The following is a 27,071-nucleotide window of genomic DNA, read 5'->3' as shown; positions in this document are numbered from 1 at the left end:
TTTAGAGGAAACACACACAATGGAAGACAAAATAAATGGTTAGTCTTACTTACAATAAGACCCATATGTGCATCAAAACATTCAATAAGAGAACAAAATGTTTTCCACAGACTAGAAAACAATCCTAAGCAAGGACACAATGGCCAACTTAAATCTAAAATCTAGAGAATGCTGTAATACCACAATAAAAAACAAATAACTCAATCATAAAGGCAGCAAAACCCATAGTTAATTAAAAGAGACATTCAAATAGCAAAAGACATGAAAACAATATTCACAAACATTAGTCATAAAGGAGATGCAGATTTTTTAAAAAAGTGATATCATGTCACACTGACAATGATAGCCCAATTAAAAAGAAAACCCAAAAAACCCTACTGGAGACGAAGCAGGGAGATTGGGACTTTCACCCACTGGACTGATGGTTCTGTCCAATGGCTCTGCAAACCTATCTGGTAATGCTACAAGCAAATATTACACACTACAAATAAATGGGATAAGAAATTGCATACCATCCATCAACAAGTTTTGTGGGTTTATATCCTAAAAAAGTAAAATCGCATATCGCAGACAGACCTATGCACTTCCATGCTCATCAGAGCACTGTTCACAGTATCAAGAAATTGGAATAATCCCAAAGACTCTCTTTAGAAGATTGGATAAAGAAACTTTGGTACATACACACAATGGAATACTACACATGTCTAAAACTGCTGGAGAAAACACAAAGCACATTATGACTTAGACCTGTAGAAAATTTTAATGAGTGAAACTGGACAATCACAAAAGAACAAATGTTGTATCAGACCACTGTCAGCATAAACAGCAACAGAGCCTGACAACTCTGCTAAGATCATGTAAACATTTAATACGACATCCCAGGCAATGTTGTAACATGATTCTCTAACTATGTACTAGGTATCGCTCTCTCATTTGTTCATCTAAAATTTTAAAAGACTAAGCAAAACAAAATAAGAAAACAACAACAAACATTTCTGTAGTAGAGGATCCACCTCAGTTGGGATATGTTGTCATCTAGCAGGAAATGGAAAGGGGCAAATAGCTTCTGACAGCATCCCAGGATTACTTCAATGTACTAGAATCTCCGAACTACTCTGTTGAACTTAAAGCTGAAACTTGCTGTTGTGGGAGGCACAGATGACTGATATCCCGAAGTCTTGGGCTTCAGGGTATGATCCAAGATTTTCAAATGGAAAAGCCAAGATCAGAGGAGGGAATGGTATTAGAGGTTCAATTCAGTGGCTATCAGTGTTGAAGTTCTCTTGGTTGTGGACAGCAGAGACTCCAAGCTTCTAGTGAAGTTCTGTTGTTTTTCTTCCTCTCTTGGCTTTGAGGTCACCAGGAAAAAACAGATGCTTACAGATGTTTGTTCCGCACTTGTTTTTTTCCGCACTCCCAGGTACATTCCAGGTTTATTATATTTGATGACTGTAAGTTTTGTGTGGAGCTTTGCTAAAGGGAGGGGTGATTAATCTGACCCTCTGACTTCATCATTCTTAAGGAAACATTGTGAACGAGGTCTGAGGTGTTGCCTTACAAACATCCATGTTTATACCCCAGTGGCAATATAGGCCCAGAAGAAATTCCTGACCCTCTTCCAGGATAGATCTTCTTTTTTACCTCATCCATTTCCCCCTCAGTTACTGTAGTTTACCACATGTGACCATAACTTATTGTTTGGAACCTTTAGCTTGTACATCTAGGCATTGATATCTTTTTTTTTTTTTGCATTGATATCTTATGGACAAGAGGGTCTATTTTCCGGGGAAAAAGGTATATGGTATCCTCTTTTCCCCTTGGTGTCTATGTGGTTTAACCAATATAGTATACTGGCATGATAAGAAATTATATTTTCCCAACTATTATTTGACAGCTAGTTCCCCTGGGACATTCATATCTGCCGCTCAGGTATATTTACAATAAAAGACACGCACAATGGCATGTTACTCTGCTAATGACATCCAGCCTAGCCCAGTCCTTCAGCTACAGGAGAGAATACAGCCTCAACAGCCGTAGGATGCCCAGCTCCCCCAATTCACCGGAACGGCGTGATTCTGCATAAGTCCCACTGGAACTGCTGATCTGAGTGAGCTTCGCTTGTTGCAGTATTAAAAAGGAAAAGAAAATGTGGTGAACAAGAGAGAGAAACAATGTGTGATGCTTTCCTCATCAGGATGTCTTTGCGTTTGCATGTTTCCAGTGCAGCTGGTGGGCTCTGGGAGACTTGAGGCAGACTAGGGCACCCCTGGATTCTCCTGCCCAACTTGTGGATTGGCCACCAGCGGTTAGGACACGGATTTCACTGCCAGTTCCCTGTAGGGGCTGAAGTGAGTAACAATTGCTGGTCCTTATGGTGATTCCCTAGCCTACATATACACTGGGAGTAGCTGATTGACAGTCAGAAGTAATGCCAAGAACATACTGCATCTTCAAATGGACAGCCTCAATGTTGGTAACACAACCTTCTATTCCAATAATGGAGACAGGGTAAAGTAAATCTGTAAGCGTCTGGACAGAAACCTCCCTACAGGAAGGTTTGGACTTCAGGGATTGCTGAGGGCTCTCAGCCAGGACTCAGTTCTGGCAGACAGGCTGGAGGGGGGTTAAGAGCTGGCTGCCTGTCAGTGTCTCCATCTTACAGTTTCCCTTGGAGCTTCTCTCGATGTGAGGGTTTGTATCAACCACTGAATTAGAAACTTTGCATTGTAAGGGGAGGAAACAGTCTCCTATTTCCAAAGAGCAGAAGGACACATATGGAGTCAGATACACACAGAGGGCACAAGGAAAACATGGGGGATCTTTCAACCATGATGCAAATCTGTCCCCAGTAAGGGTATTGGGAGGCAAGGGCAGCTGGAATTTCCTAGAAGTTAGCTCAGTCCAGGATGAACCAGCAAGCACATCTCAGTGTCCTCAAGCCATAGTTGGGCATCGGAGCTGTCTTGTGTATTTCAAAAACTCTTGTATCTTAATCCCCTTAACAAGTACAGACACTGACAGGGAATCAGGACCAAAGAGGCGATGGGTTTCGGAGGACACATTTGAGGGCCTGGAGCATTGTGCTACCTTGTGTAGAGTGAGGAGAGGTGCTTTCACTGAGCAAACCTCATCTACTGTTTGCCTTGTGCCGTGGATTGCATTGGCCCCACCCCCTCACAAATGTTTACAAATGACACGTGTCAGATTTCATAGGAGCATATTAATTTAAGTAGGTGTATTTAATTATAATTTAAACATAAATGTAATTCAATAATTAATATAATTTAAATGTCACTTTATTTCCATTTCAACATTCACCTACGCACAATGCTGTGAGCTGAGTCCAAAGGAGAGATCCAGGTGTTGGAACAAATGCTTCCCTCTCGGCCTGGATGCATTCCAGGCCTCCAGCCAGGGCAGCTTGCCAGACCGATGGAAGTGCCTTCCTGAAACAGGGGTCACCATCCATGCATTAAGATTTTCAAACAGGCACGCCATGGGTTCTGGGATGAAACCTTCTCCTCCATGTTATTTCCTAGCTATAAAATCAGACAACAAAACAAAAATAAAAAGTTGTAATTTTAATCTGCAAAGTTTTATACCTGTTTACTGTACAATCATGGCATCCACATTCGGAGATGGAGGTGACCTGGACTAGTGTGCAGCTCCATTACAGTGTGAACCTTAAATTGTCCCGCCAACCACCAGCAACAGATGTCATGAGCTGCGTGTGCTAGAATGACCAGGTTCAAGTAAAGCCATGCCAGTCTGTGTGTGCAAGCTGAATGAATCTAATGCACTCCCAATGAAAAATATTATCATGTCATTTGCTTGAAATCTTAGATTTTGGTGAACCTCATGAGTATTTTTTGCAAAACTTTTGTTTATTCTCCTTAGCAAAATCTGGTTCAAAAAATCCAAGTGACCACCACCTTGTACTTGGATTTCTGCGTTGTTAAAATACATATTAGTTCAGATATACAAACAATCATTCTGTAACTTAGTGCTGTCAACTGTGAGAATGGAGAAAAATCCTTCTGATGGTGTATATAAATGAGAAAATAATCTAGATGGGAGTTAAAATTAAAAATATATATATATTTAGGGATAGTGCTACTGAGTTCCTGGTCAATAACATTATATATATGATGTTATACATATATATTCCAAATGAGATGATCTATGAATTTTGGTGATAAATTCAAGGTTGAGATCCCTGAGCAGTTATCAAGGGGTCACACGTAAAGGACAAATAGAGAGGCACACTTTGGTTGGAAATGCTCCCATTTCAGGTGAGCCAGAGTCCCCTGGGCAAGGGACATTTAGAACAGTCTGCACTCATTCCTACATTTTGAGAATCTGAATGGACCTCATTTAACCCAGAGTGCTTTTTGGGTCTGAGGCTGGTGTATTTTGGTTCAAGATCTGAAATATCGTTTATGGATCTTATTCTTACTTTGCCCTATCTACTAAACAAGTGTTTCCCACTTCTTGCTCTGAATAATCTCTTTACTCAGATTCATGACCCTTGAAATAGTGCCCACCTTTTCTAGGTGGCAACTTCTTCCCCGAGACATTATGACACATGAATCACTGTACTGACACCGAGACACTCTGCCACATGAATCACTGTACTGACACCGAGACACTCTGCCACATGAATCACTGTACTGACACCGAGACACTCTGCCACATGAATCACTGTACTGACACCGAGACACTATGACACATGAATCACTGTACTGACACCGAGACACTATGACACATGAATCACTGTACTGACACCGAGACACTATGACACATCAATCACTGTACTGACACTGAGACACTCGGACACATGAATCACTGTACTGACACTGAGACACTCTGACACATGAATCACTGTACTGACACCGAGACACTATGAGACATGAATCACTGTACTGACACTGAGCTTTTCCTTAGGCATCTTGCACTGGGATATAGTGTGTGCGTTGCTTGTAAGATCCGTGGGTTTCTGATGATCGTGGCCCAAGGTGGGGAAATCCCTGGCTGATTAACAGTAGTAGGTGGCCAAAATCTACTAGAGACATCCTGCCAGACTCGGCAGGTCATAAAATACAGAGACAGAAGTGGAGGGCAACCTCTGGTGCCAGCATCTGGCATGCGGCTTCCTGACCTTAAGAATTTGGACTGAAGGGCACCCACCAGCACGTAAACCATTTCAACCACGGTCATGGGTTTCTGTTGGACGTTGCGGTAATTTTCAGAGCCCAGAAACATGAGAGGATATAATCAAGGGAGAAGAGGGTGGAAAATAGCCCTGAATGGCTTCCTGGAAGAGTTGAATATTTGAGGCATCATTAATCCCCAACTCCTTGGAATATGTCTGGCATTAATTCTTCTAAAACATATATTCCCACATAGAAAAACTACCAAGGACTTTGAGGAGGTTGATTAAGAGGCATTTTTAGATCCCTTGAGTTAGAAATACCTCAGTCCTTGGGTTTGCACCAGAAAGAATTCACACCGAAGCCTAGTTTGTGATCAAAGTGAATTTTATTTTTATAAAGGATAGAAACCGTTTTCAGGTGTTAGAGTAAATTGAACTAAAGAGAGAGCGAGAGCAGGAGCAAGATAACACGGCACAGCTGCTGCACCGGACCACAACCAGGCTGCTCTGAACCGTGTAGTAGCCGCTGGGAGAGAGCCATGATCTCAACGTTTTTGGCTTTTTCAAGGGAGGCGTGGTCGATGATACTGGTTAACCCCATTGGCTGAATTAAGCCCACCTGGCCTAGATGGCGTCCCACCCAGGTGTACCGGCTTCCTCTCCCAAAGTCCTGAATGTGAGCATGCCCTCTAGCCTTAAGCAGCTTCCAACTTCCTGTAAGGGCAGCGGGAGGCTTTGGCATGTAGAGGGCCAGCCCTCAGTTCTGCCTCTAGCTACCTCACAGCATCAGGGTCTAAATAAGGAATGGGTTTTGGAGAGTGTGGGCCAATGATGATACTCTGGGGTGGACCTGATGGTTTCAAGGAACTCTGTACTGTCCAGTCCTCGACACACAGGACATACGGGAGCCTCAGTCAGGGCAGGAGCAATGAAGGCTGGAGGGAGAGAATACTGGGCTCAGAAATGCTGGGTTTCCCTTTGACCATTCACACACACCTCTTAGGAAAAATGATCTCTTATTACAGACTAACACACAAATGAGTTCAAAAGAATTACCCTACAATGGACTTAGAAGAAACAAAAAAGCCTCTATTGATAAACACAGGGTTCCCTCCTATGCAAATCCTTCTTCAGACACTAGGTTGAAATCCCAGCCTTGGGCACTGAAGGCTATCAGTTCTCTTTGGACAGGCCTGTGGGTCCCTTGGGAAAGCACAGCTGTGGTCTAAAGATGCCATTGCTGTGTGTTCTCCTGTGCCTGATGACAGTTCCCCAAGGTGAGGGTCTCAGAGATCAGTGTGGAGTCTATGGCGATGGTTGTGACTGCAAGTGACGGACGGATTCCAATTATCTTTATTTATAGGCATCCTGCCCCTGGTGCAGCTTCAGGAGTCGGGTCCAGGATTGGTGGAACCCTCCGAGAAACTGTCCCTCACCTGTACTGTCTCTGGTTTCTCCATCACCAGCATTGGTTATGATTGGAACTGGATCTGCCAGACCTCAGTGGATGGGATACAGAGATTACGATGGTGATACAGATTATAACCCGTCCTTCCAAAGCCAACTCTCTATCACCAGAGACACATCGAAGAATCAGTTTTCTCTGCAGCTGAGCTCCGTGACTGCTGAGGACACAGCTGTGTATTACTGTGCAAGGATCACAGTGAGGGGAAGTCAGTGTGAGCCCAGACACAAACCTCCCCTGCAGGGGAGACATTGGGCAGCGGGGGGCTCACAGGTCCCACAGGACACACACACCCAGCCCTAGACAGGCACATGTGAATGACAGGGAAGATTTCCTGTTGAAATTAGGGCTTCCTCTCTTACATCTTAGCATCTCCAGGGACAGTTTTCCTCCTCCCACCCCACCCCCAGAGTTTCTCCTCACTGCAGGCTTGAATGGAGGAAAAAATATTAAAGTGACTCTGAAACTTCATACTCTTCCTGGATGACCCATTTTTCTTCTCGGCAAACAGATTACCATGGTCGTTCTCATCCTCTCTGTTACTCAAAATCTGTAGACAATGAAATACAGGCATGTACACATTCATGAGTGCAGAGCACGATTTCAATTGCTCTGAGCTCACTGATCTATTACAGCCCCTGGTTAGGACTCTGGAGGTCTCTCTGACATGCTCCCTGTGCACTGTGGGTAGTAACTGACTAAAAATCTCTAAGTCTGAGAAAATAATTGAGGTGACTTTGGGGGTTAAACATGTGACATATCCTTCGTGATGCTTTCTCCCCACTGTGTCCCTTGATGCAGAAACAAGTGTTCTAGGCACAGAGGGGAACAGCTGAACAGGAATGAGCTGTCTGGTTCGAGGACTCCTTTGTAAGATTACTCATTGAAGTCCCAAGGAAGGGAACACATGTTGGAAAGAAAACTTTAATTTCCAAAAGATAGAAAATGTATCACAAGAGGAGGACATTGCAGGCTCATATCGCAGAATGTTTTTAGAACTGAGAATAACGTGACTTCTCACGTATTTTGAACCTGTGATAAGGGGAACTGGTTTCTAGAGAAAGTACATCCTGTTTGGTAGAGTGTCCACAAAACAGAGGAAAACGCTCAGTTAGAATCACAGACACAGTGGCTGCAAACATGGTCTCAAACTTAAGAGCAAGTGAGGATGGTTCAGGACTTGGAAGTTTACGTATTTCCTGTGAGACATTATGAGTAAAAGTGACTCAGAAACACCCAACAACATCTTTGATGGCGTGAGGTACAGAATATTGAGATTAATTTTGGTCAGCTAAGTGTAATTACCTAATATAATCACATATTATACCATTTTAAAATTTTAAAAATGTTAAAATTATTTAACATTTAAAATTCAATACATATAACATTCCTAATTAAGTTACAGCTACATGCTTTTCAATTAGAAAAACAATGTGTAATAAATAAGTAGTAAATACATATGCAAATAAAGGTTATTTACAACACCACTATCCCTGATGGCATAGTGGATTTCACATTGGGATGCTAAGTGCTAGGTCAGCAGTTCAGAATCACCAGCCACTCCATGGGAGACAGATGAGGCTCAAAAAAAGATTCACAAGATTGTAAATTATAGTCCAAATAATAATTGTAATCCAAATGCAGAGGAGGAAATAATATCAGAGCTTAATTGTGAGATTCTGGCATGCAGAAGGCCACGGAGGACAGTGGAAGTTCAAAATCCATGTGCAGGATCTCCACAGGGAATACACCTCCTGTGATTCCCTCTCACCGTAACTGAGGGATGGAAGAAGGTGGTGATCAGAGAGTATTGGAGAGATGACTGTAGGAAATCAAAATGACACATCTGACTTGGATGATTAGCAACTTGTCATTCACTTGATCTCCCCTTTGATATACTTTGTGCTGAATCTGGGTTTTAACATTTTATGGGTTTATTTTTAAACATTTAGGGGTTTATTTCTGCTATGTTTGTCATTGTTGGTAGCGTTTTTGATTCTCATATATTTTATATGTTTCTTAGTTTATGAAGCACAGGGTGGGTGACTCTACAGAGTCAATAACTAGAATAAGGGTAATGGGAGCTTCAGCAAGAGAGGTGGGGGAGGTAACAGAAAGGAGTTCAAGAAGGAAGAACATGTTTTCTGATTGTACAACACTGCTTCATATGATTTAACTATAGATGGGAAGATGTCTGGATTAGGTCCTAATAAAAGGGTTTTTGTTTGAAAGAAATAACATTTTAAAACATAGTAGCTGTGGAACAAATGTTTTAAAGCATTTTCATTTTGAATAATCTCAAAATTCATTTTAATAAACTAATATTGCAAATTAAATAAGAAATCTAACATTGATATAATGTTATCTACTTAATAAAAAATTGCCAATTTCTCAATTAAAAAAAAGTTTTACGGTGCGTAAAACTCTAAGGAGCAGATCTACTCTGCTCTAGACAGTCACTATGATTCAGAATTCACTTGGTGCCAGTGAGTTATGTTGTGTTTCCAATTTGAATCTTATTTTGGTTGCTTATGTCCATTAGTTTGTTTTCTGTATTTGGTTGAATCATATTTAATACGATTGTCAGGAATTGATCTTTTTTCCCCATTACCTTGGTCTCCATAGAATCGCCTACATTGTGTTTTAGATTAATGATGCCATCTTTTTCTGTCGCATCACTGATGGTATTATTTATAATATCTTTATTAACATGTTAATGGTTTTCCTTTTAAATATATTTTTGTCTGTGCTTCAATTTACAAGGTAGCTTAGTGAAAATAACCTTATTCTTCCTTCCATCTGTATTTTTCCCTTCTTTTGTAGTGTAAGGACGACTTAACAGTGTATTTCTGTTAAACCAATGCCTGAGGTCACCAGCAAAAGCACAGCTTACACACAGGCATTGGATGCAACAGTTGTTTGCTCACACAGAGAAGAGACCGAAGCAGCTCATCATCAGGAGTGGGCTCCAGTCCCCACAGCCAGTGGTTTCACTCAGCAGCCAGTGCTGCAGTTGAACAACAGTGTTCCCTCCTCACCAGCAAAGATAGAGAAGTAGGGTTGTGCTAGGAGGTGGAATCTCCTGGAAGGCAGTGAGATGGTTTTGTTGTTGTTGTTTTGTATATTCCGTGTAATGTGAATAACAGTCAGGTTGGGGAATGCTAGCATGTGTTCAGAAGAAGGTAGAGGAGGTATGCTGTAGGACGCCAGCTCATAAAGAGTGTATTTGGATCCAGAAGCCTTGGGAAAGGCAGTCAGAGAGCAAGGTCATCACATTCCAGGAGCCAGACTGACACATTTGGTCCTAAGACCTAAGCACACCTGGGTCTGTTATGGACTCTGGGGAAGGACAGCAGACTGCACTTGAACTGCCTGCTTCCTCAATTTCCGAATCTTACTGGGGTTTATCTCAGATGTATATTGGCATTGGGGTTAACATTATTGAATTTTTGCTTTGTTTTTCTGTTTTACATTAGATGAAACGTGGAATTTATGAACATATAGACATAGCTAAGACAATAAGGGATTCTGGGGCCTGTAGTAGGGGGTGGCGTGGATAAAAGGGAACTGATGCCAAGGAGTTCAAGAAGGAAGAGAGTGTTTTGAAACTGATTTTGGTAACAATTATACAATACTGTTTGATGCACTTGAACTACGACTTGATAATATTATTAGCACCAAATAAAATGGTTTTAGAGGAAAACTAAGAAAATAACTAAAATATTAAATACTATTCCATTACTAACAAGTTTTAATTTCATATTTCTGGCTTATATAACAATCTTCTATAGTTCAATATTTTCACTAGTTTTTTGAAGTGTTGTTCCCGTAAGACTTTCCATCAGTTTCTGATTATGAAGGAAAAAGTTATCTTTCATTTTTAACTTATTTTTTCTCATGGTACATGTACAGGCAATCAAATAATATTTTCAACATTCTTCTCATGCATAACTAAGTGGCATTAGATTGTCATTATGCTCAACAATTGCCAAAAACTGTAAAATTTCCTATCACACACATCACAGAAACCCATAAAAAAGAATTCTGACTTGACAATTTCCTCCTTAACATGGAATAAATAACTTTATTACTTTCTTGCTTCAATTATTTCAATAGAAGCCTGCTTTAAGGGCCTTTCTCTTCCTGTGGAAAGACTGAAAGCTAAACTCTGCTCCGTACCTCCCTTGTCTTTCAGGCAAATCTCTCTCTTAATCAGTATTTTATTGTGGAATGCATCTCAATATCGTATCTGTATAAATATCTATGTCTATAGATCATACTTCCTTCCGCTGTACCGAATTCAGATTGTCTGCAAGTTGTAGCACTCTCTACCTCCAAAGCTGTTCACAGTGAGGGAGGGTCAGTGTGAGTCCAGACATAAAACTAACCTCAGGGAGAAAGCGGACCTGCAGGGATGTTAAGAGCCACCAGCTTTGGGCCAAGAGAAGAAAGAAGTGAGGGCAGGAGCATGGATGAGGGACTGCAGTGCCGGGTCGGCTAGAACTGCTGTGCTGACCACTATGGTAACTCTACGGCCCAGGGCAGGAAACCTGCGGAGACAGTGCCAGGTAACACTCCTGACCAATAGCGTGAAAGCTTAGGGCCAGAAAAAATGTTGCTGTGGGACCCACAGAAGTTGGAGGACAGTGTGAGGTCAGGGAACACCTCTCCTGTAAGTGATGGGATGCTGTCAGCAGGGCGCTCTCTGAATACACTGAGCCCAACACCCACCCGGTACTAATTCATGGAAGAAAATGGAATTTCTTTTTATTTTTGTGGTTTCTTTTAGCCTCACAAATGACCCTGATGTTAGGAAACCTTTTCATTCCAACTCTAAATAGAGAATATAACATTGAAGTACCTTTTACTTCTTTCCAAATACTGTGAAATAAAACAGGGGAAAGAAGAATTTGGGATGACATACACTTGTTTCCCTGTGTGTTCAGATGGATGAAAGATTCAGGTGACCCCAGTCTTGATTCCAAACATGAGGATAGAGATGGTCTTTAATTTCAATAGATCATTTGGGTACTTTCGACGGGAATGCACATAAAGTTACACTGAACTTGAAATCTGCACAGATGTGCATATGGTTGGTAGAGTGAAGACCTCATAGGACTGTGTTCTCCCAAGGACTCCACCAGCATCGCGTTTCTCATCTGAGTGCCAGAGCTCTGGGCTCCATTCGGCCCTGTCCACCTTTACATACAAGTGCACCTCCCACATGCAAATACCAGCCCCGTGAAACAGCAGCGCGCATGTACTGAAAGTCCTATTCCTTTTCACCCGGAGAGCATTTTCTGGGTGTGACGAGTCTTATCCACAAGAACACGAATTGTGTGTGGGCTTCCTTTTCTGGTGGTGACTCCGGGAGGTAAGTGCTTCAGGCACTCCTACATGAAGTCTAGGGTGGCAGCATCGCAGCCCAGGACTCTGTTTCTCTTCATCCCCAGGTGTCCTGGCCCAGGTGCAGCTACAAGAGTCAGGCTCTGGACTGGGGAAGCCCTCACAGACCCTGTCTCTCACCTGTGCTGTCTCTGGATTCTCTTTAACCAGCTATGCTGTGCACTGGATCTGCCAGGCTCCAGGAATGGGACTGGAGAGGTTTGGTGTAATAGATACTGATGGGGGCAGAAAGTATAATCCAGCTCTCCAATCCCTAGTCAGCATCACCAGGGACACCTCCAAGGGCAAAACTTATTTAAAACTGAGCTCCGTGCATCCTGAGGACACAGCACTGTATTACTGTGCCAGACACACAGAGATGGGAATTCGGTGTGAACCCAAACACAAAACTTAGTACATCAAGTCATGGTTTTAGGAGACGTGAAAGAGATAAGTCAGCGATGTTTTCCTCTCAAAAGCTGTAGTTTCCCCACCTTGTCAGCACCTCTCTATGGACCACCAAGCACAGACTCTAGGGAACCTTCATGTATCTGAACTTGCCTTCTTCTCATTGGAATGGGCTTTGTCGATTTGACCATTTATTGAAAGGCAGACTTCAAAGTAATAGTTATCGGTTCAATCTGTTGACAATTCAGGGAAATAACTAGTCCTGTTTTTTTGTCAGTTAGAAATATTATTTTAAAAAAACCCAAACTGACTGCCATTGAGTTGTTGATAATTTATAGTGACGCCCATGTGGGTTTCTGAGATTCTAACTGCTTATCGGAGAAGAAAGCCCTGTCTATCTTGTTTGGAGTGGGCACTGGTATGCAGATCTCAGCCCAACACATAACCACTATGTCACTAATGTGAGTATAAAAATATTAATGCAGGAAAAATTTCTCAAGTGAGCTCCAAATTTTCTCCAAGCGATCAGATGGATGTTCAGTGTTTTCATTCCAGTGAACACTCACAAGTGTAGGTTTATGTAATAAATTTAACTTAGAATGATCTAAATAATACTGAATATGTTGAATTGTTATTGAGTTGGCTTCAACTCGCAGAGATCCCAGGTACAACAGGAATAGATACTGCCCGGAAGTGCACTGTGCTCACAGTGATTCCTCCGTTTGGACTCACCATAGCAGACTTTGTGACAATCCAGCTCCTGGAAAGACTGTCTTTTTCACCGACTCTAATTTACCAAGCATAAGACCATTCTCCGGGTTGTGGTGCTCCTACCGACATGTTCAAATGAAGGAGATAACGTCTGACTTGAATGCTTCCAAGAAGCCAGATGTGCTTATTCCAAGACAGACCTGTTTGTCCTTCAGGCAGCCCACAATACAGTTAATATTATTCTCTAACACCATAACCCAAGTGCATCAATTCTTTTGATATTTCTGGTAGGGTATTTGACCTTTCTTAGAGTCACTCTTAGTTATCCCAATTGTGGCAGCTGTTTCTGACACTACAGATACTGTCCAGGGTTGCTACAGAAAACACACAATATATAGGACAGCATACTCTACGTATGCGACAATGAATACTCAAGGAGCAAAAAATAGCAGTAGCACTGATGTTGAAGAAATCTATATGGTGTCTTAACACTGGACAATATGAACAGGAATGTTCGTCTTCAGAATATTAAGTTGATGCATGTAAGTTATGCTCAGGAGAACCTGGACCAAAAAAGTATGTGGCACAATGATTAAATGCTCAACTTTGAGCCAAAAGGTTGGCAGTTCAGAACCATCCAGTGACTCCCCTGGTTAAAGACCTGCTAACTTTCTGCCATCAGTATTTCAGAAAAGAAAATCCTATTCAGACAGTTCTTCTCTTTCACGTTAAACTTCTTTACGAGTCTCTAACAACCATCCTGCGCCCATGTAACTTTGGATGCTTAAAGCTCTATAAATATGTAGACATGTGCTACCAATAATTACCCAAGACACAGTGAACTTCAACGTAAGAGCAATGATAAAGACAGTGAATTCTGTTACATATTTCCCTTTGTTAGGTGTGTTTTCCTGCATAAAACACATACGATTTCCCAAGCACTGTTATTTAACCTGGGAAGAATGTTGTGTATTTTGATTTCTTTTTTATTATGTTAAGTGCCACAGAGTCAGTTCCTATTCTCAATGCCTCTCTCAGCATCATAATTGCAATGGATATTTTGAGCTCATTGAAACAGCCATTGTGTCAATCTATCTCATCAAGGGCCTTGGTCTTCATTGATGTCCTACTTTATCATGGTTGATATCTTTTTGAAGTGACAGGAATGATAACTTTCCATGAAACAAGGTCTCACCATCCTTGATTCTAAAGCACTCACTGGCTGTACTCCCTTCAAAACAGACCTATTTATCTTATTACCAGTCTGCCCCACAGTACTTTCATCATTCTTTTACAACACCATAAGTCAAAGGCCATCTCATTTTTTCTATGGCCTTCCTTATTCATAGTCGAGTTCATATCTATATAATAATATTGAAAATATCATGACTTGGCTTCTAAAAGTGACAGTTAAGAAACCTTGTACTATGGGCCTGTTGGTGCAGAGACAGGGCTATGGTGGTGCTGTGGGATCAGATGTGGTTGCTCACCACAAGGCCAGGGATTCAAACCAGACAAGGGGTCCCTCTGAGTAAGATGAACTTGTCTATTTCTGTAAATAATTATAGGCAGAGAAAGCCTAGCGAGCAGTCCTAACCAGTCTGATAGGATTACTATGAGTCAGAAAAGATGCACTCACAGTGGGTGTGGTTTTGGTGGAAGAGATTGTTCATTTCCGTGCATAAGCAAATGTGGCGAAGAAAGCTGATGGTTCCCGGCTATCAAAAGAGATAGTGTCTGGGGTCCTAAAGGCTTGAAGGTGAACAAGCAGCCATCTAGCTCAGAAGCAAAAAAGCCCACATGGAAGAAGCACACCAGCCAGTGCGATCACGAGGTGCCCAAGGGACCAGGTATAAGGCATCATGCAACAAAAAATATATATATGTATGTGTGTGTACATCTATATATATATATATGTATATATATACCATATTGAATGAAGGGGGAAGTGCAGAGTGGAGACCCAAGGCCCAAGTGTCGGCCACTGGAGATCCCCTCATAGAGGAGTTTAGGAGAGGAGATGGGTCAGTCAGGGTGTGAGGTAGTACCGATGAAGAACACAGCTTTCCCCCAGATACTGGATGCTTCCTCCCCACAACTACCATGATTTGAATTCTACCTTGCAGGGCTGCATAGGGCAGAGGTTGTACACTGGTACATATGATGGCTAGAGGCACAGGGAATCCAGGGTGGATGTTACCTTCAGGACCAAGGGTGTGAGGGGTGATGCTGGGAGAGTGTAGGATGAGTGGGTTGGAAAGGGGGAACTGATTACAGGGATGCATATGTGACCTCCTCCCTGGGAGAGGGACGGCAGAGAAGGGGGGGAAGGGAGACTCCGGATAGAGCAAGATATGACAAAACAACGATGTATAAATTACCAAGGGCACATGAGGGGGGGGAGCGGGGAGGGAGGGGAAAAAAAAGAGGACCTAATGCAAAGGGCTTAAGTGGAGAGTAAATGCTTTGAGAATGATTGGGGCAGGGAATGTATGGATGTGCTTTATACAATTGATGTATGTATATGTATGGATTGTGATAAGAGTTGTATGAGTCCCTAATAAAATGTAAAAAAAGAAAAGGAAAAAAAAAAGAAAAGAAAATGATTAGGGCAAAGAATGTACAGATGTGCTTTATACAATTGATGTATGTATATGTATGGACTGTGATAAGAGTTGTATGAGCCCCTAATAAAACGTTAAAAAAAAAAAAGAACTGTGTATTTCTGGTTTCAAGGAAGCCATGTGAAGTCCAAAGTGATGGAAGAGTCAACTTTTCATGTTGTTGATACCCAGTTTCACAAATATCCCATGAGATCTTGAAGCCAAGGTGATGTGACACTGGGATACACCACAGGGGATCAATGTAGTCTCCAGAATGCTTCTTGTAGTCTTATCCTCTTGTAACTTTGGTTCTGCTTCCTTATTTCTGCCTGTCTGGATCAGCCTATTAATATGTTGGTCTCAAGTTCCCAATTGTCAGACTTGAGATGAAAGTATATTTAATGATCTAAGTGACCAACAAAACTCCCTTCACTGATCCCTCTGAGTACAACTGTGCTGGTAGGACACATTCAACATGTACTTAACCAGCCTTTGTGAAGGCAGGCTGTCTAGAACGTTGCTTCATAGTCTCAGCCTAGAATTGTGTACTATCACTTTGTAGACAACAACCGGAAATATAGTAGGGACAGAAAATGGATCGAGAATAGTGGCAAGTGAATCTATCATTGAACTAATGAAAATTAGGAAATAAAATTTTCCACATTTAGTTCATGCAAAGGGATTCTCTCCTTTGTGAAATCTCTGATGTGCTTAAGACACCACTTCTGGCTGAAAGCTTTACTGCATTCATCACATGAAAAGTTTTCCTCCGGTATGAATTCATAGATGAGTTTTGAGATGTGCTTTCTGAATGAAGCCTTTGTCCCATTCACTACATATATGGGATTTCTCTCTCTCCAGGATGAGTTCGTGATGAACAATGAGCGCATTCTTCCTGAGAAAGGCTTTTCCACGTTCACCACATACATGGGGTTTCTCTGGAGTATGAGTTTGCTGATGCTCAGTTAGCTCACTGTACCAGATAAAGGCGTTTTTCCACATTCACCACATACATAGGGATTAGCTCCTGTGTAAACTCATAGATGAATTTTGAGACCTCCTTTCCGAATGAAGCTTTTGCCAGATTCACTAACGTACATGAGGTTTCTCTCCAGGAAGAATTCCCGGAAGAACACTGAGGTCCTTCTTCCTGATAAAAACTTTGCCACATTCATCACATACATGGGGTTTCTCTCTGGTGAGTTTCCTGATGAACAGGGAGCATGTACTTCCTGAGAAAACCTTTTCCACATTCATCACATACATGGGTTTCTCTCCAGTATGAGTTCGCTGATAAACAGTGAAAGCAGTCTTTCCAATAAAGGCTTTCCCACTTTCACCACATACATGGGGATTCTCTCTGGTGAGTTTCCTGATGAACAGGGAGCATGTACTTCCTGAGAAAACCTTTTCCACATTCATCACATACATGGGTTTCTCTCCAGTATGAGTTCGCTGATAAACAGTGAAAGCAGTCTTTCCAATAAAGGCTTTTCCACTTTCACCACATACATGGGGTTTCTCTCCAGTATGAGTTCACTGATGATAAGTGAGAGCGATTTTCTGAATAAAGGCTTTTCCACATTCACCACATACATGGGGTTTCTCTCCAGTATGAGTTTGCTGATGAATAGTGAATGAAGTCTTCCTGGTAAACCCTTTGCCACATTTATCACATATATGGGGTTTCTCTCCAGTATGAGTTTGCTGAAGATAAGTGAGAGTGATTTTCTGAATAAAGACTTTTCCACATTCACCACATACATGGGGTTTCTCCCCACTATGACTTTGCTGATGAACAGTGAGAGCAGTTTTCCAAAAAAAGGCTTTGCCACATTCATCACATGCACGGGGTTTCTCTCCAGTATGATTTCGTGGATGAGTTTTCAGATTTACTTTATGAGTGAAGCCTTTGCCACATTCACCACATATATGGGGTTTCTCTCTAGTATGAGCTCTCTGATGAACGGTGAGAAAAGACTTCCTGGTAGAGGCTTTTCCATATTCACGACATACATGGGGTTTCTCTCCAGTATGAGTTTGCTGATGAACAGTGAGAGCATTCTTCCTGATAAAGGTTTTGCCACATTCATTACATATATTGGGTTTATCTCCAGTATGAGTTAGTAGATGAGTTTTGAGTTGTATTTTCTGAATGAAGCCTTTGCCACATTCACCACATACATGGGGTTTTTCTTCAGTATGAGTTTGCTGATGAACAGTGAGATCACTCTTCATGGTGAAGTCCTTCCCACATTCACTGCATATGTAGGGCATCCCTGCCACATGAGTTTCACAACATCCCTTGAGGTATGACTTACTGTGATAAGTTTTGCCACAATCCAAGCATTTATAAAGCTTTTGTCCTTCGTGAGATTTTTGATAATGTTCATTGAGTTGGAACACATTATTGTATTTTTGCCCACACTGACAGGTCTTATCTAGTATATGAATGAGCTGGCATTCATAGAGCAAAGACTCCTCAATGAAGGTCGTCCCACATTTATCACCAGTGTGCGGTTTCTCAATTTGATCAGATTCCTGATGCTGTGACTTCGAGATCCTGGATTGTTCACACTCAGAGAATTTCATTTCAGTACAAAATTGCTCCTGCTCAGTGTGGAGGAAATTGTCCTCATCTTCCTTGAGCACAACTGACTTCTGTGTTTTGTTGCTTCTGTTCTGATTTAATTTCAGAATGATTAAATCTGATTTTACTATTTTTCCATGTAATCCAAACAACTCATACGTTTCCTTTGGAAGAAAATAATTTCTGCGCTGATAAACAGTACTTTCCAATGTATTAAATGTATACTATTGTTCCATTCTGTCCATGTATCTTTCACATTGCATGTGTTCAAGCAAATGGTCGGCATCTTTCTGGATTTCTATAAAAGAACAGAACATTGATTCTTTTCAAAATCTTGACTTACAATGGACTCCTTAAAATATGCATCGATACGAAGTAGATCTTTAGTGACAACCCTCTTATATGAATATAAATAAAACACTATGCTTGATGTTTATTGCTCATTGGAAGAAATACAAGCGTGTAAATAATCCAAATGGTAAAAATAGTTATTGTAGAACTCTGGTTGGATATGAAAGGATGAGTGAACACAGATTTGGCATTTGCTTAAAGAGGTATATGAAAATGAACAACAAATGTAATAGAAGGAAGACATTGAGAACAATAGACCACAGGTCGGATAAGGCTTGCTAATTCCAGCCGGTAGGGGTTACATGTATTCTATTCATCAAGCTTTACTGAAAGACAACTGAGTACTACATAAAGTTGGAAATGTGAACATTGCAGAATGTTCTACTTGGGGGAAAAGCATTTTTAGAAGTATATATGAAAGGTATTGTGGTACAGAAACATATGCTTTATGTTTATAGAGCCTATATTCTAGTTTACACCACTCATCTTTCAGTGTTGTCCTGCGGTGGCTTGCACGTTACTGTGATGCCAAAAGCAATGCCACCCAGTATTTCAAATAATAGAAGCAGGATCAGCCATGGTAGACAGGTCTTAGTGGAATCTGCAGAAACAAGGACTGGGAGGAAGACCTGGGGATCTACTTCTGGAACATGAACCCCTTAGGTTTAATGACAAGGAAATAACACTGACGAAGTACTAAATCCTCAAAGTAAAGTCAACAGTAATGACGTGAATGGAGGAAAACTTGACTGAAAATGAGAAAAAATAGCTGCACACATATTCTAAGAATGTGGAGATGGAATATATGAAGTATTATCAACAAAAATCTGCAAGTTTTCAAAACAAAATGGAATGTTTAAAAATCGATTGTGTATGATTATTAAACTTAAATAGACTGGTATTGTCTACTTATAATTACATAATCACGTGGTTTATAAGGCTAAGAATGACAAATGAAAGAAGCCTGGCATCGTATCCATCATCAAACAGTACATGGTAATATCTTCGCTAAAGAATAATTCTGTCAGTGGAAGGTTAATATTCATATGCCTGCAAGTAAGACCAGTTATAAGTGCTATTTAGATTGGTACACCAACTGTTTAAGCAAACGTAAACCGTGGGGGATCCAGCCCCACACTCAAATGGGCCCTTAGGAATAGTGTGTGCAATTAAGGAAGATAAAGCAGACAGCAAAACGGGGAAGAGTGGCCTCATCTCCAATCCCGGAATGAGACAGCGAGGTCATTTAACAGTGAGTTTATATAGTAGCGAGCCATGCAAGCCTTCAGAAGGCACGGACACAACAGAACGGAATAGTGTGAACATGGGAATATCCTGCATTCTTTTAGAACACTTCATGGTAAGTATTAGGCTGTGGGAAACTGAGGACCTAGAAGAGAGGACACAGCCTAATTGCTTATTCTCAGAATTAAAGAAGATTGCAAGGCCAGGCATTTGGGTGGAGGGAGGAATTCACATTTGTAAATTGGAGAAGAATCCAAGTCACATTCTCCTAATTAAAAATTATCCTCACAATATCCTCTCATTATAGTAATATCTTAATGATACCTCATACAAGCACATGGCTTATTACTATCTGCCAGCAATTTTAACTACAAGAGCAGACATGTTGTTCTTGTTCTCCCCACTGAGGAGAGAGTACTTCAATTCACCTGCCCTCACAAATGGTTTTCAGTTGCTCACCCAATTATTTCAGGGACCCCCCAGGGTAAAAGTCCTACCTACCTTGTTAGGTAGGTAGGTGTCTGTGTGTGTGTGTGTGTGTGTGTGTGTGTGTGTGTGCTGGGGAAGGAGCGGAGGGGTGGGGGAGGGAGATTGCAAGCCCTGAGACTGTATAAATTGGTGAAAGAATATAAAGCCTTTTTATTTCTGCCCTTCAATTATACAACCCTCCCATAGGACCCATCCAGAGGGCATTTAAGAGACAAAGGGATACTTGACTCCTTGAGTGATAGCATCAAAGGGAACCTGATTGCTTTTTAAGCTAGGCATCTTTTAGCTGAGTAGCAAGAAGTGAGGCACCTGTAGAAGCTGTATACTAACATCTTACTGGAGGGCAGTTGTGGAAAAAATTCTATCTGGAAATTGTGCATTTCAGCTCTAGCTTTATCCTTGGGACTTGTGGAGGTTTTCTTCTAACACTAGTACTGGTCTTCCAAGCCCTGAAGTCAGGAGTAAAGAGATAAGGCTGCTTTAATCCAGGTTCTCTTTTCCACAATAAAGAAATTGAGGGTGGGGAAGGGAAGGGATAAAGGAGAGCAGATAGAAAGGAAGTCAAGAGGAAAATGTTTTGAAACTGTGGTAGCAATTGTACAGTGATTGAACTATGAAATGTTATATCTGTAAGAGCTCCCCCAAAAAAGATTAAACATATATATTGAAAATTTTACATGACTTTTATAGCCTGATATTGATCAATCATACAATCATGTACACTGATGAACGTAACATTTGGGGAAATTGTCAGTAGGTGGGAAATGTGACCTCCATGACAGAAAGGATATGCAAGTTTAGCAATAAAAATGTGAGATGAATGATGAATTCATACCAAATTTCTTATTAAACAACAGAAATGGAAACTATACATATGGATATTTCTGAATGGAACACATGAAAATCAAATCAACCACATCCCTAGAAAGAAATGGTGGAGAAGCTCATTAGTCAAAACATGTCCAGGGGTTAACTGTGGAACAGACCATCAATTGCTCAAATCCAAGTAGAAGCTAACCAAAATACCTAGATCACAGAGCTGAGAGACTATGTAAAGAATAAACTGGAGTAATAAAAGACTGATGACTGAAGACTAATGACTGAGACCAGATGAGTTCTGGGATGACACAAAAGAAATCATACATTTAGAAATCAAAAGGATACTTCAAAGACAAAAAAGAAAAGAGAATGATATTGATTATTCTATGCATTGTTTGAATTACAGTAAAAAATTCTGTTGGAATGTCCTGCAAAAATGTTCTTTAGAAGCAGCAAAGGTCATCTTTTGGGTTGAGGACCTGTTAAGAAGGGGTGGGCCTAAAGAAGGCACACTGCATAGTAAAGAATATAAAGCAGACATACGCTTAAGGAAAAATCCAAGAATACAGGATGTTAAAAATGCCCTTTCCACTTACAAAGTTATTGGAGGAACAGGCAACTTAAAAAAAAATCTTACATGACGCAGGCGGCCATGGTGCGATTCAAGCACAGGTGAGCCAATCCGGCCCGGCCCCTGGACCCCCAACCCTCAGTCCTGCGCTCATCTCCCTCCTGCCACAGGAACAATTAGAACGTGCCAGAAGTTCCTGATTCAGTACAACGAAGACAGCTGTTGGGACTGCTGCAGAACTGCACTGACAGAGGAGCACGGAAGCCATCCTGAAATCCTCTCCAGGAAGCTGTTGGAAGAGCCAGACAGGAGCTTTCTGACAGTGGCGGTGAGGAACCTGCAGTGGCCCCCAGTGAGCCTGTGCTTCCCAGTCCCAGGCAGACTCCGGGTCTGCCTCAGCAGCGCACTCAGCTTTCCAGAGGCAGCATCTTCGGCCACAGCTCCAAACTGACTGAAGGGAAACAAATCCAAGTCATCTTCGTCAGGTTGTATGCAGGCCGTCTGGGAAAAGTAGCCCTGCTATTTTAGGCAGTTTTGTACTTAGCTGTCTGACAGGTCTGGTTTCTGAAGCGTTTTTCATCCTGTGGTCAAAGTCCATTGTGCCTGCACTCCCAACCCGTCCCCTCCTTCCTCCCATGTGTATGCGCGTGTGCACACATTGGAAAGCGGCCTGTGTGATACTAGATGAAGTGTGAACAATTGGATTTCACTTTGAACGTCTCTTGGGTGGGTCCTAAGCAGAGCAGGTCACTTAGAATTAAAGTATTTGTACTTTTCTAAGAAAAACAAAACAAAATCTTACAGGTAGAAAAAAATTGAAGGTGCGGTGCAAAATTATATGCTAAGCTGATAACAATTTCTTGCTAGGAAGGTGACTTTAGATACCTGAAAATAACTGAAGTCATAAATGTGTTTCACCAAAAGGAGCAAACTATGGAGAAACATGTCTGTTAAAGAATTCCAACAGACAAGGCAATTTGACCGTCTCTAAAAGAAAATAGAAAGAACTTATTTCACCAGAATGAAGAAAACTTTAAAGGAATAGGAGAACAAATGAGAAAATGGGCACCAAAATCTTTAGAGAAACTCCAAGGTGGGGAGCTAAGAAAGCACAAAGGAGGCCCATTTATGGTTCGAGTTGAACATCCAAGATGGTGCTCCATCTGTTTGGAGAGAGGCTTGCAAGATGGATATTCAAAATAAGAGAGACGCATATAAGAGAGGGAAAGTTTTGAGAATCTTAAAGAAAGAAAATTATGGAAGCAAACATACAATAGTATAAATCAAATAAATGGAAATTTAATCTCATTTAGAGCTACAGGGGTACTTTTCTCAACTGCTAGGAAAAGTGAGTGCTCACATTCAAAGAAGCACAGACTTTTATGCATTTTCCAACATCTATCATGGATGTGAGGCCCTCTGCCCGTTGAATCAATACCCCCAGCCTATTACCCTTAAGGTATTTTGACTATACACCTGATAAAATTCCACTATAGCTTGTTTCTAATACCGACCACAGTTCTCCTTGTTACAATTGAGAGACAGATTCTGGGGTGACAACTAGATAACCTGTTCATGAGAAATTGCACAATCTTAGACACACCAAAATTAACCTAAAGTTTGTAAAGCCTGCAGAATGTTGTATTTCTAGGAAAATAATGTTCAAAGGAACAAAGTGTTCTCTCAAGGGCAGAAGACCCAACCCACTAACTTAAGACCAGAGGATGCAATGAGAATCTACCTCTTTGAGAACACCACAGACACTGCAAAAATTTTAACACATAAGACAGGAAACGCCAATGACGAGGTCAATGACTTGAGAATTCTCCTCACCAATGGAAACCAGGTTGTGATAGTTCTCCAACATCACATCCTGATATAGGGTCTTCTGAGCAGGGTTCAGGAGCTGCCATTCCTCCCAGGTGAACTTTACAGCCACATCGTTGAATGTCAGTGATTCCTGTAGAAAGAGGAGTCGATTTAATGGCGTATTTTATACTTGAAGATTTTAAAAATATATCTTACAGTAAAGAAAGCAAAACAGTAAGAAAAACTATTGTGACAGTGCATTCCATAATGTGTGGAAAACTGAGGACTTGGTAAAAAGTATTTGACCTTATTTCTACATTCGCAATTATGAGGACAGAACACGAGCCCTATTTCCAGAAAGGTCCCCACTGTTCTAAGAAATGTTTTCAAATACACATTCATATAGCTCTCCATTAAGGAGCAGTGTTAAAGGAATTACCATAGTAGATGAACAGTTTCCGTGCCTGGCTACTTCACTGTGCCTGAAGGTTATTTGTAGATCAGAGAAATCAGGTTCCATAGCTAAGCCACCATAAATGTCACAAATACCTGGGGAGGGCTCAGGGTGGGATTGAAATCAGCTAGCACTAGGTCAACAGGGTGACTCACCATCCTGCTTATTATGTTACCCGCTGATGATAGTACCCACTGACTATGTACACGCTAACTGCATGACGTGCACGCCTATGGAAAGATCTGTAAACTCCAGTACATATACCCATTGGAAAATACATTCACTTTCTCAGTCCTGACATAGGTTGAGGAACCCCGTGCCACACTGGTCAGTCTTTAATATTTGCCACAATTGCAATGTCGTTCCTGAGAATCACTGTTCGAGTATAGCGGACTCCCGTGCTCTATAATAATGCACCCACTCATAACATTAGAACTTTGAGGTCCAGTGAAACTATCTGAATGAGCTAGAAATAGCCAAGATTTATACTTGCACAAAGTAGATAAACACCTGTTTATTATCAAATGGAATTAGGACTTCTAGCAGTATCAGTGTCAACAATTATCAGGAAGAGTTCAGATGGGGGAGGTCAAACATACCTCAACTCTCCACATTTTTGTTAACTCTTAATCAAGTCATTCCTCCCACAGCACTCTATGTCTCATTGATAATCTGTTGCTACGGTCACACAAAACTCAACAGATTAAAGTGGTCTATTAATGAACAAGGTAAAACTCGGGTTCAGGAACAAAAAGATATAACTGAGAACCAAGATCAAAATGTTCATAGGCAATATCTCCCTTCCTGGATGCAGTACAACTTTCTAAGCTCTTAAATGTCACCTTAGGACAAGCTCCTCATGACAACCTTAGGACAAATTCTTCGCAGCCACTTTCAGACCAGATTGCCTTAACTTTAATTGCAAGGTCCTCTTGCAACTGCCATCTTCCACCACATGCTCTCCAAGGGGTCTTCGTAGTTTTGTTGGGTGGACCTCTGGAGCCCTCCTAACCTTGCCTAGGCAGGGAAGGTGCTAGGTTGACCCAAGAAGCCATCATATCAAGAGGGAGAGAGAGAGAACTGCCTGCACGCATGGTATGAGAAGAGACAGTGAGACATTGGTTTGTTGATTTGGCTTTGTTAGACCCTGAAGCCACATAGTTCACATTGATCCCATGGATTAGGGATTTGCCAATTTCAAGAAATGCATGAGCCATTTCCTTGAACACCTGTGAACCCACTGTGTGACCTGACTTGAGAACTTCCCCTACTCCATGAGTCAACAGCTTGCGGTATGACTTTCCCATTTGGGTTCCTCATCCCCTGCAACTTATTATCTGACCAGATTCAACAACTTCACTTTGTGAGGCAGTGGACTGTTGTCTGCCCTGATGATCTGGTTCATCAGCCTTTGCAAACACATGAATGAGGAGAACCGTACAGATTGATCCCTGACCTCTATACAGATTAGGGACTCACCAGAATCCACATCTTGACGAGGTATTTGTTTACTTGATGAATATTTAGCTTTGTGAGATGCTACAAAGTAAATCATGGAACACCGTGAACCTCTATCTCATAGGCACTCACTCATCTACTGCTGGTTCTGCAAAATGAACGTTAATATTCATGGTTCAAGAGCTAGACTGATGGAGATAATGACCAGGGCAGAAGGGACACAGTGACAGAGTCAATGGTTACAGGTCCAGAAAGGACTTTTCAGCCAAGATAGTGGGGCAGGCAGGCAAGATCAAGAGGAGGATATCCCCCAAGGAGATGAGAGAAGGCTAGACAGATGGAACTATGAAATGAGCCTGCCTCCGTGGGTAAAATGTCTGAGGGACCGAAAAAACAAGCCTGCCCTGAAGAAGAGCAAAATTTTCTATATGGCTCTTTAATATGAATCCCAATGTGCAGCCTATTCATTCTGATACCAAATTATATGCTGTTACTTAATAAAACTTGTACCTGTGGCTCTGGACTGTACATTTGCACAGGGCCACTGCAAAAAGTTAATGAGCACAGTAGGAGAGGACTGTGGGAACAATAACTGGTGCCATCACTGGAAAAGTATGGAGAGTACAGGTATGCTTAAGCTCTGCCTCATATGAATCCGACCTGACGTTGATGGTTGATTCTCTCTCCTGCATCTATAGTTAGAGGAGGGGAGAAGATGTCAATCATTTTTGAACCACTATTGGCTGAGGTTAAAAATTTGGGTTTTCAATTTTAGATTCATTAATGAAAATGCGGCTCTTTGGGAGATTATGTAACACATCACCTTCAGAAAGAAGCATTAAAGAAACTTAGTCAAACAAAAATCCCATGGAATACAGACACTTCTAAAGAAATGATCTTATTTCCCCTTAAAAACTAGGCATAGCCTATAATTTGAATGACTGCCATAGTTTGGCCATAGAATAATGATTTAGATGATAACGTGATCCCAAGAATCTTCAGAGACGCATTATGTTCAATGTCAATAGTTTAGTTTTAATCCTATGATCTATCTATTCCTAATCTCAAGCCCAATGCTGAAATCAGAGTTCAAGTTTATCTCTAACGTCTACAATTTCAAATTTCCACTTTTCCAATGAACTGGATCTGTATTATGCAGGTTTCCACTAACCCAGTATGAAATATAGAAAAGGATAAAACACATCAGAATCACCTGGGCCTTGGTCATTTTCTTCGGTCCTTAGAACACTGCCAGCAACTGGGATACTCTAAGTTTGTCTTATCTGGATCAGCAATAAAGATGTTCACAAATTTCAATCTCTTATGAGGACATCCCAGAAATAATAATACCAAAATCAGGAACTTCTTCCTCCTTCCTGTACGCCGCTGCTGGTGATACACAATCTGCAAGTTGATGGGAGAATACAATGTGAATAACACATAATCTGTAGGTCCAAAAGCTATAACAATTCCCTTCCTCTTATTGCACAAAGTCCTCAATACTGTTAACTGTGCCCTTACTGAGTGATGGAAAAATGATTTTATCATGAGCAATAAAATC

At 41.3% G+C, this 27,071-nt stretch overlaps 1 long non-coding RNA gene across 1 annotated transcript; it reads right to left on the bottom strand.

Annotated features, from left to right (window-relative positions):
• Nucleotides 1-3,274: 3,274 nt before the first annotated feature.
• LOC142428053 (uncharacterized) lies at nucleotides 3,275-26,779 on the bottom strand. Its single transcript, XR_012780133.1, has 3 exons — nucleotides 26,724-26,779; nucleotides 23,623-23,749; nucleotides 3,275-3,539 (listed from the first exon to the last, which is right to left on the bottom strand). It is a non-coding gene; the product is annotated as an uncharacterized LOC142428053 (long non-coding RNA).
• Nucleotides 26,780-27,071: the final 292 nt, after the last annotated feature.

Source organism: Tenrec ecaudatus, chromosome 15, assembly GCF_050624435.1.
Source record: "Tenrec ecaudatus isolate mTenEca1 chromosome 15, mTenEca1.hap1, whole genome shotgun sequence".
In the NCBI taxonomy this organism is placed as follows: Eukaryota; Metazoa; Chordata; class Mammalia; order Afrosoricida; family Tenrecidae; genus Tenrec; species Tenrec ecaudatus.
This window is presented reverse-complemented; position numbering and strand designations above follow the sequence as displayed.